We start from the raw sequence: 7,722 nt of genomic DNA on the forward strand, positions 1-7,722 counted from the left end.
AATCAGCAAATCGTTATGAAGCTCTCGTTTCTAACGAAGTTCAAGATCCTAATCAGCTGAATAATCAATTCGACTTCTCTCTCAATGATTCTACTGAAAATACTACCACTAACATGCAGACTGATTGTACAAATGATCCACAAATTAAACCTCCTCCCCCAATTTTCGTAAGAGACGTCGAGGATTTTCCGGAGTTATGCACAATGCTTATAGAACTAATCGGTGTTGATAACTTTGTCTGCAAATCATCTACAGACAGACTAAAAATTCAAACTAGCACTCCAGACGCATATAGGTCACTAATACGATATCTAAAGAAAGAAAAAGTCGAATACCACACCTACCAACTTCAACAAGACAAACCTGTCCGAGTCGTAATTCGCAACTTGCACCCATCAACGCCAACTAGTCTTATAAAATCTGAATTAGAATTACTTCAATTTGAAGTGAGAAATATTACCAATGTTCTACACAAAACAAATAAGCACCCATTACCTCTTTTTTTTGTTGATCTGGAACCCAGCAGCCAATCAAAAGATATATACAAACTGACATCTCTTTTACACACAAAAATCAAAGTAGAGGAACCTTTCAAAGCCAAAACTATAAGCCAATGTTTAAATTGTCAAAACTACGGTCACACCAAAACGTACTGCGGTTACCCACCACGGTGCGTTCGCTGCGGCGCATGCCACCCTTCATCCGCCTGTCCAAATCCACGTGATACTCCACCAACATGTGCACTCTGTCAAGGGAGCCATCCAGCCAGTTACAAAGGATGTGCAGTATACAAGGACCTCCAACGACGCAAGAAACCTTCCAATAGTAATCATTTCTTTTTATCAGATAATATTAGAGATAAGTCATCAGTTGTAAAAGATAGCCACCCTACTAATGATACTAACCCAAACCCCAACCCATCCTATGCTCAGGCCACGTCAGGCCAATCCTCAAATCAACATCCGCCTCCACCGGTAGCTGATTTCAACAAAACAATAACAAGCTTTCTAGAGGATTTTAAATCTCTAATTAATCCTTTAATATCCCTACTTACCAAAGTAATAACTAGTCTCTTAGATAATAAAAAATGATTAATAACACACACACAAACAAATCCCTTTTAATTTTATTATTCAACGCAAACGGTCTCAAAAATCATGTAATTGAAATCCAATCAGTACTACAAAATAAACGTATTGATATAGCATTAATTACGGAAACACATCTTACTCAACACTCTAATGTACATATTCCAGGTTACAAATTACTGAAAGCCAACCATCCAGACAATACGGCCCACGGTGGAGTCACCATATTAATTAAATCCACCATAACATTCCAAATTCTTCCCAATTTCTGTCAGAACTTCCTACAATCCTGTGCGATTTTAATTAGCATAAATAATATTCCTGTAACAATTGCTGCACTATACTCACCTCCAAAACATACTGTTACAATTGCAGACTTTAATAACTATTTTTGTACTTTCGGCAATAATTTTATAGTGGGAGGCGACTTTAATGCCAAACACCAAAGTTGGGGTTGTCGAACGAATAACCCACGTGGTCTTGTCTTACGCGATGTCGCATGTATAAAAAAACTTAAAATATTTGCTCCCCCAGGCCCTACTTACTGGCCAACTTCTGCTCAAAAAAACCCAGATATACTCGACATATTTGTCTCAAAAACCCCATCCAATTTATTTCACTCTATTGACAATATCTTGGACTTAAACTCCGACCACTCCTCAGTCGTATTAACACTTAACGAATATCCATTAATTCGCCTGGAACCTCCCAAACTCTTCAATGCCACAACTGATCGTTACAAATTTCATGATCTTGTTAACCATAAAATAAAACTGAATGTTAAATTAAAATCCATGGAGGACATTGACTCAGCAGTAAATAGCTTCACAAATATAATCCAATCAGCGGCATGGTCATCCACCTCTGAAGCAAACCATTCCTGTTTATACCAACCTTCCTTGCCGAGTCATATACGTACACTTATAGTGGAAAAACGGAGAGCAAGAGCCCTGTACCAACGTGACCGTCTCCCTTCTCTTAAACAAAAATATAATAAATTGGCCAATTCTCTCAAGAAAGTTTTATCTAAAAATAAAGATATATCATTTGCAAATCGCTTGTCTAACCTCTCGACCAAAGACGGAAGTCTCTGGAAGGCAACCAAACAAATTCTCCAATATAAAGCCGCATCACCCCCAATAAAAAACCCAGATGGGAGCCTTGCTTATTCTGATGCTGAAAAAGCAGAATTATTCAAAAATCATCTTCATGACATTTTCCAACCTAACCCTGAAACATTCTCACTAGCTACTACTAACTCTGTACAAATGTATCTTGACTCTCCTCTTCCTATTTCTCTACCAGTAAAACACTACACGCCCAGTGAAGTAAAATTTACAATACAAAAATACTCACTTAGGAAATCCCCAGGATTTGATTTAATTACAGCGGAAGTCACCAGATGCCTACCAAAACGTGCAATCATCCTCCTTACCCACATTTTCAATGCTTCCTTAAGACTCTCTTACTTTCCCCTTCTCTGGAAATTCTCTAAAATCATCCTAATTCCAAAACCAAACAAACCACTGGACTCCTTAAATTCTTACAGACCAATTAGTTTATTACCGTTTTTCGGCAAAATACTGGAAAGGCTTTTGCTTAAACATATCCTACCTATCATGTTAAATAAAAAAATCTTACCCGACTATCAATTTGGTTTCCGTGCTAAACACTCAACTATTCACCAAGTCCATAGAGTGGTTGACGCTGTCTCTTTTGCCCTCGAAAAAAAACGTTACTGCACCTGCGCATTCCTTGACGTATCGCAGGCCTTCGATAGAGTGTGGCATGAAGGTTTACTTTACAAATTAAAACAATTCCTACACCCAACATACTACATTATACTTAAATCATATCTAACAGACCGACACTTCCAGGTCCTTCCTCAGACTATGGTTACAGATTATGGTTCTTCAGACTCTAATATAGCAGGTATTGCAGCAGGAGTTCCGCAAGGTGGTATCCTCTCCCCAATGCTATACAATATTTATACATCTGACCAACCGACCACGCCCAACACACTAGTAGCAGACTATGCGGACGATAAAGTCATAATATCATCCAGTCCAGATCCTATTATAGCCTCCACAAACCTACAAAACCATCTCTCATTAATGGAAGATTGGTATAAAAAGTGGCGATTTAAAATAAATCAAACCAAATCAGCATATACTACATTTACACTTAGATTAGCACCATGTCCAGAGGTATCGCATTTTGGTACTCAGATCCCCTCATCCCCAAACGTTAAATATCTCGGCCTAACTCTTGACCGCCGTCTAACCTGGGCTCACCACATCAAAGCCAAAACTTCACAACTAAATTCCCGCTTACAAATAATCAAAACCCTAATAGTCAACAACAAACACTCTAAATTAAATATTAAACTACTTCTTTACAAATCTCTTTTAAAGCCAATTTGGACGTACGGCTTACAGCTATGGGGTAACGCAAAAATATCAAATCTAAATAAAATTCAACGATTCCAAAATAAAATACTAAGAAAAATTACCAACTCTCCACTATATGTCTCAAATCACTCCCTGCATAAAGACCTACATATGAAAACAGTTCAGGAAGAAGCTAAAAATTATTATAAACGATTCCACCTACGCCTTAACTCCCATCCAAACGAACTTGTAAAAAATCTGGCTTCATTAACCATTCCTGGTAATCCTCCTCGTCCGCTTAAGCGTAAATGGTGTAGAGACCTACTTAACCCCTAACAAAAAAAAAAAATTTAAAAATAAAAAAAAAATTTAAAAAAAAAAATAATAGGTGATTAAGTTAAAACAAGTAATTTAAAAAAACATAAGTGTCATCGGTGGGTGGCTTCTTAGCTCATAATTTCATATTTTTTTATTGTGTCTCAGCTCATACTCTTATTGTGCCGTTTGTGTACAGATTGTGTATTACTAATAAAGAAAAAAAAAAAAAAATTTTAAGGGGTCTGCACATTCCCCGTTTTCTTATTCAAAAACACGCTTTATTGGAAAAACTCTCACGCCTCGTAGAGTGATCCGAATTCAATATTTTTTTGAAAGAAAAACACTTCTTACATTGCATTGGACTCGGACTTTCATAATTCTATTTCTAAGCCATATATTATAATTTTAGATATGACCAATTTTCACAAGCTTTTGTTATTTTTATAATGATTGTTTTGAGCAACAAAATTAAAAAGCAGGTAAGTGGATGTCACTCTGCTGTACAGTAGTTTACAAGTGGGTCATTGTATAATGGGTTGTATTAGACTTGAATTGATAACTGATTGAACTTTATAAGCAAAGCGTTAGAAATTAAAATCCGATTTTTAGCGTTTTTCGTAATTTTTCGGTTGTTTTTCCCGTGGCATTAAATAACTATTGAGAAAATCGGGAAATGGCCTCTCTAAAGTACCATCTTGATCCAATTTGCTAAAAGATAAGGTACTATATGTTGAAATCGAAGCACTCCTTCAGGTAGAAATTTTGTATACAGGATATAAAAAGAAAAAAGAAAAGAAAAAAATAAACACCATTTTAAAACCAATAGCTTCCACGCTCCGCTCAGAATCTAAAATGGAAGTCCAATGCGTCCTATATAAAATTAAACTCTTTCTAATGAAAAAAAAATTATCAAATCAGACCCCTCTACGATGCGTGATAGTTTTCCCACAAAGCATCTTTTAAGCAGAGCATCACGCTTTTATTTTTGGTTATCGGTTCCGTAGTTCCGTTGACATGCAGCGCGATGGTGGATAGTCCGGTACTTACATACAATCACACTCACACTAATCATCATTGACGACTAACACAAATGCCATGGGTGGCTGCATCGAAATTGTATATTGCCTAAATAGTGCCCCTAACCTAATACGAGCCGGTCCCTTAATTAAAATGTGGATAATACCTGTAGATTTCGAATAAATGTGGAAATTAAATTAATATGTATCAACTAATGAATAACAATATTACCTAATTTATTTTATAATTAAATAGGTAATACAAATATTTTGTTGAATCTATTGAATATTTTACCTAAAAAGTTACTGGCTTCTATGATGGTAAATCTACCAAAAACAATTTGAAACTATCTAAATGTAGTTTACTGTTACAGCTATAGCAAGTTTTTATACAGCGTATTTGGAACGTAAAATCCAAGAAAGTTTACCAGGAGGTAAGTATTAAACATTTTAACTGATTATATAAATACCTATACGGTTATAATAGTAACTATGTAGTTTCTTCATAAGTAATCAATGTAAAATAGAATATGACTGATCGCAAAATAAGAATATGGTGTAGGAAGGCTGCTAAATTGTTGTTTATATTGAAGATGTCATGATACATTTTTTTTGAAGGCCTATCAATATTTATTATACGACCCGTAAATATATATTTTTACAACACAGTGAACATTTTAACTGATTATATAAATACCTAACCTAACCTTGAGACATGGAAGGAAGCTTTTGTTATTTATTGTCAAAGGCATTTATTTTGGAATGTTTTTATTCTTTTTATATTTGATGGGTTGGCTTGCGCTGCAGAATTGTATACTATAATATTATGACCATATTTGTTTTATAGGAACTTCTATAGGAGAATTGTGTTGGTTAAATTGATGTGTTTAGAAGTTAGGAGTGGCCTTTTCGCTAACGGGATCGGCTGTTGCGAGCAAATCACTTGGTTAGATGTGGTGAGCCCAAATCATTCGACGGTACATAGGTTAAAACTAGGTAGTATGTACTAATATAACAATTAAAAATGATTTTTTTTTTAACTCTATATTCTTTAAGCCTATTTGATTCTTCATAATTTTTGGCGAAATGATTGGGGCCTACAATAAACTAAGAAACTACAATATAAATTAAGATCAACTTCGGTTATATATTACGACTGGAAAACTATTACATTTCAAAATTGGTCTCCTACTGAAATATTTGTGTTAAATTTATTGAGAACTTTTCAATCAAATTACTAGGTTTTCATCTTTGCTCATAACATTTTATGAATACTTTATAATCTATATATTATATAAAAATCTAATGCTGTTTGCTAGTCTCGCTAAAACTCGAGAACGGCTGGACCGATTTAGCTCATTTTGGTCTTAAATTATTTTTGGAAGTCCAGAGAAGTTTTAAAAGGTGAGTGAGTATAAAAATGTTCGGAATTAATTTTTTAATATTAAATTTAAATTTGCATGGTGTATTTCGGATATTCCCGTGACCGACCGCGATAGTAAATTTCTAGCTACCTGTAACCTGACCTTTTTTTCTTTTGTGTGTGTTTTATCGTCAGCAGCGTAGGTATGAATTGTTTCGAGAAGTAAAACTCGACAATTTATCTATGTTACAATCTATATATATTCCGAAATACTCAACCGATTTTGATATATATTATATCACTGGGATGTGCGAGATACGTGTGCCATGTACCAGTGGTGTATTTAGGAATTTTGATAGGGGGGGGGGGATGAAATATATAATAATAGGTACACTCAATAAATAAGAATATAATATACATTTTTAAAATCCTCTAACTTGTTGAGTTTAGTGTGGATCAAGGTGAAATAAGAATTAACACAAATTGTATAGTACCTAATAGCATTTATTATAAATTCATACTAACTACAATCCCGTGTTTAATATGATAAACAAAAAAAGTTAAAAAAAAGTTAAAATACAAAATCCTGTTTTCTATTTTTTCGGATGCTCAGTTCATTGATAAGCTTATCTGACATGATTATTGTATTGACCGGTGACATGCAAATAAAGCCAATACATTAAGAGGACGCTACACCCCTATGTGTTGTCTCCGTCTTACACAAGCACGACATAGCAAATTGTCGTTCACTATTCTCAATAGTGTGCTGTTGGTTTTGATGGCGATAGGGTGAAATTACCTATTATCGCGGGTGTAGCGTCATCTTATAAGGGTCCGTATTACAATAGTTAAACTAATGTTAAACCACGGAATTCGACTGGTAAAATTTAGACTATGATTGTAAAACGGGCCCTAAGTGTCTAAGTCGGTTATAATAAACAAAGTATGTAATAATTACTATTTAATTTATAGTTATTATTCAATATTAGATAGGAAAATTGATAAAATATTTATTCTATCATACTATTTATTAGGTAAGACTTAATACTTAATAAAAACTTGAAAAACATCGTTCAGGTGTATAGCAGTTGATACAGACAAAGTACAAAATATTTTCATGAATATTTTGATAAACCTCTTTATCACAAACATCTAAAGCATGTAACCCAGAGGTGAATACAATGTTTTCAGTCACTAAAAATAAACCCATTCCCTATGGTAAATCTACAGTCTTCATGGTAATTTTGTTTTATTTACCGACTATTTATCGGGTTTATTATAAACACTCATGCATGAAAAATAATTCGCAGAGAATTCAAAAATATAGTATACCATACCACCATAAAAATATATGTTTTTATTTTCCGATATTTATGCCACGAACGACTAGTGGCGTATAATACCTATATCAAAGCGGACAAATTACCACGGCTAGAACATTTAGAAAACAGATATAGGTACCTACCTACTTAAAACTTAAAAGTAGTATCATATTGAGAAATACAGAAAATAAGTAAACTTAATTTTACAAAAAAAAAGGTCAAGGG

General features: G+C 34.2%; 1 long non-coding RNA gene across 1 annotated transcript in view; it reads left to right on the plus strand.

Moving 5' to 3' along the window:
• Window positions 1-5,109: 5,109 nt before the first annotated feature.
• Window positions 5,110-7,722, plus strand: part of LOC103308673 — a 17,514-nt gene continuing 14,901 nt past the window's right edge. The window contains exon 1 of the long non-coding RNA XR_003839757.1: window positions 5,110-5,246. This is a non-coding gene — a long non-coding RNA (uncharacterized LOC103308673). The remainder of the gene's footprint in view (window positions 5,247-7,722) is intronic.

This window comes from Acyrthosiphon pisum, chromosome A3 (genome assembly GCF_005508785.2).
Source record: "Acyrthosiphon pisum isolate AL4f chromosome A3, pea_aphid_22Mar2018_4r6ur, whole genome shotgun sequence".
Lineage (NCBI taxonomy): Eukaryota > Metazoa > Arthropoda > Insecta > Hemiptera > Aphididae > Acyrthosiphon > Acyrthosiphon pisum.